Source organism: Pseudophryne corroboree, chromosome 6, assembly GCF_028390025.1.
Source record: "Pseudophryne corroboree isolate aPseCor3 chromosome 6, aPseCor3.hap2, whole genome shotgun sequence".
Taxonomy (NCBI): domain Eukaryota; kingdom Metazoa; phylum Chordata; class Amphibia; order Anura; family Myobatrachidae; genus Pseudophryne; species Pseudophryne corroboree.
Genome location: NC_086449.1, coordinates 230181531 through 230185280, shown reverse-complemented (window position 1 = coordinate 230185280; position 3750 = coordinate 230181531).

Sequence of the window (3750 nt, the reverse complement as noted above, 5' to 3'; positions counted from 1 at the left end):
GCAAGATGTCCACCTCCTCCTCATCCTCCGATTCCTCACCCCTTTCACTGTGTACATCCCCCTCCTCACAGATTATTAATTTGTCCTCACTGGAATCCACCATCCCAGGTCCCTGTGTACTTTCTGGAGGCAATTGCTGGTGAATGTCTCCACGGAGGAATTGATTATAATTCATTTTGATGAACATCATCTTTTCCATATTTTCTGGAAGTAACCTCGTACGCCGATTGCTGACAAGGTGAGCGGCTGCACTAAACACTCTTTCGGAGTACACACTGGAGGGTGGGGCATCTTAGGTAAAATAAAGCCAGTTTGTGCAAGGGCCTCCAAATTGCCTCTTTTTCCTGCTAGTATACGTACGGACTGTCTGACGTGCCTACTTGGATGCGGTCACTCATAAAATCCTCCACCATTCTTTCAATGGTGACAGAATCATATGAAGTGACAGTAGACGACATGTCAGTAATCGTTGGCAGGTCCTTCAGTCTGGACCAGATGTCAGCACTCGCTCCAGACTGCCCTGCATCACCACCAGCGGGTGGGCTCGGAATTCTTAGCCTTTTCCTCGCAGCCCCAGTTGCGGGAGAATGTGAAGGAGGAGCTGTTGACGGGTCACGTTCCGCTTGACTTGACAAGTGTCTCACCAGCAGGTCTTTGAACCTCTGCAGACTTGTGTCTGCCGGAAAGAGAGATACAATGTAGGCTTTAAACCTAGGATCGAGCACGGTGGGCAAAATGTAGTGCTCTGATTTCAAAAGATAGGCCACCCGTGAATCCTGGTTAAGCGAATTAAGGGCTCCATCCACAAGTCCCACATGCCTAGCGGAATCGCTCCATTTTAGCTCCTCCTTCAATCTCTCCAGCTTCTTCTGCAAAAGCCTGATGAGGGGAATGACCTGACTCAGGTTGGCAGTGTCTGAACTGACTTCACGTGTGGCAAGTTCAAAAGGGTTGCAGAACCTTGCACAACGTTGAAATTATTCTCCACTGCGCTTGAGTCAGGTGCATTCCCCCTCCTTAGCCTATATCGTAGGTAGCTGTATAGGCTTGAATGGCCTTTTGCTGCTCCTCCAACCTCTGAAGCATATAGAGGGTTGAATTCCACCTCGTTACCACCTCTTGCTTCATATGATGGCGGGGCAGGTTCAGGAGTGTTTGCTGGTGCTTCAGTCTTCGGCACGCGGTGGCTGAATGCCGAAAGTGGCCCGCAGTTCTTCGGGCCACCGACAGCATCTCTTGCACGCCCCTGTCGTTTTTTAAATAATTCTGCACCACCAAATTCAATGTATGTGCAAAACATGGGACGTGCTGGAATTTGCCCACATGTAATGCATGCACAATATTGGTGGCGTTGTCCGATGTCACAAATCCCAGGAGAGTCCAATTGGGGTAAGCCATTCTGCGACGATGTTCCTCAGTTTCCATAAGAGGTTGTCAGCTGTGTGCCTCTTATGGAAAGCGGTGATACAAAGCTTAGCCTGCCTAGGAACGAGTTGGCGTTTGCGAGATGCTGCTACTGGTGCCGCCGCTGCTGTTCTTGCTGCGGGAGGCAATACATCTACCCAGTGGGCTGTCACAGTCATATAGTCCTGAGTCTGCCCTGCTCCACTTGTCCACATGTCCGTGGTTAAGTGGACATTGGGTACAACTGCATTTTTTAGGACACTGGTGACTCTTTTTCTGACGTCTGTGTACATTCTTGGTATCGACTGCCTAGAGAAATGGAACCTGGATGGCATTTGGTACCAGGTACACAGTACCTCAATCAATTCTCTAATTCCCTGTGAATTAACAGTGGATACCGGAAACACGTTTAACACCATCCAGGCTGCCATGGCCTGAGTTATCTGCTTTGCAGCAGGATGACTGCTGTGATATTTCATCTTCCTCGCAAAGGACTGTTGGACAGTCAATTGCTTACTGGAAGTAGTACAAGTGGTCTTCCGACTTCCCCTCTGGGATGACGATCGACTCCCAGCAGCAACAACAGCAGCGCCAGTAGCAGTAGGCGTTACACTCAAGGATGCATCGGAGGAATCCCAGGCAGGAGAGGACTCGTCAGACTTGACAGTGACATGGCCTGCAGGACTATTGGCTTTCCTGGGTAAGGAGGAAATTGACACTGAGGGAGTTGGTGGTGTGGTTTGCAGGAGCTTGGTTACAAGAGGAAGGTATTTAGTTGTCAGTGGACTGCTTCCGCTGTCACCCAAAGTTTTTGAACTTGTCAATGACTTCTGATGAATGCGCTCCTGGTGACGTATAAGGGAGGATGTTCCTAGGTGGTTAACGTCCTTACCCCTACTTTTTACAGCTTGACAAAGGCAACACACGGCTTGACAAATGTTGTCCGCATTTGTGTTAAAATAATTCCACACCGACGAGGTGATTTTTTTTGTAATTTGACCAGGCATGTCAATGGCCATATTCGTCCCACGGACAACAGGTGTCTCCCCGGGTGCCTGACTTAAACAAACCACCTCACCATCAGAATCCTCCTTGTCAATTTCCTCCTCAGCGCTAGCAACACCCATATCCTCATACTGGTGTACTTCAACAGTGACATCTTCAATTTGACTATCAGGAACTGGACTGCGGGTGCTCCTTCCAGCACTTGCAGGGGGCGTGCAAATGGTGGAAGGCGCCACCTCTTCCCGTCCAGTGTTGGGAAGGTCAGGCATCGCAACCGACACAATTGGACTCTCCTTGGGGATTTGTGATTTAGAAGAACGCACAGTTCTTTGCTGTGCTTTTGCCAGCTTAAGTCTTTTCATTTTTCTAGCGAGAGGATGAGTGCTTCCATTCTCATGTGAAGCTGAACCACTAGCCATGAACATAGGACAGGGCCTCAGCCGTTCCTTGCCACTCCGTGTCGTAAATGGCATTTTGACAAGTTTACGCTTCTCATCAGACGCTTTTAATTTTGATTTTTGGGTCATTTTACTGAACTTTTGTTTTTTGGATTTTACGTGCTCTCTACTATGACATTGGGCATCGGTCTTGGCAGACGACGTTGATGGCATTTCATCGTCTAGGCCATGACTAGTGGCAGCAGCTTCAGCACAAGGTGGAAGTGGATCTTGATCTTTCCCTATTTTACCCTCCACATTTTTGTTCTCCATTTTATAATGTGAGGAATTATATGCCAGTAATATATCAATAGCAATGGCCTACTGTACCGTACTGCTATATATTATATACTGGTGGTCAGCAAAATTCTGCACTGTCCTCCTACTATATATACTGTGCACAACTAAAATGCACCACAGGTATGGATGGATAGTATACTTGACGACACAGAGGTAGGTAGAGCAGTGGACTACTGTACCGTACTGCTATATATTATATACTGGTGGTCAGCAAAATTCTGCACTGTCCTCCTACTATATATACTGCACACAACTAAAATGCTCCACAGGTATGGATGGATAGTATACTTGACGACACAGAGGTAGGTAGAGCAGTGGCCTAATGTACCGTGCTGCTATATATTATATACTGGTGGTCAGCAAAATTCCGCACTGTCCTCCTACTATATATACTGTGCACAACTAAAATGCACTACAGGTATGGATGTATATTATACTAGATGACACAGAGGTAGGTAGAGCAGTGGACTACTGTACCGTACTGCTATATATTATATACTGGTGGTCAGCAAAATTCTGCACTGTCCTCCTACTATATATACTGCGCACAACTAAAATGCACCACAGGTATGGATGTATAGTATACTTGATGACACAGAGGTAG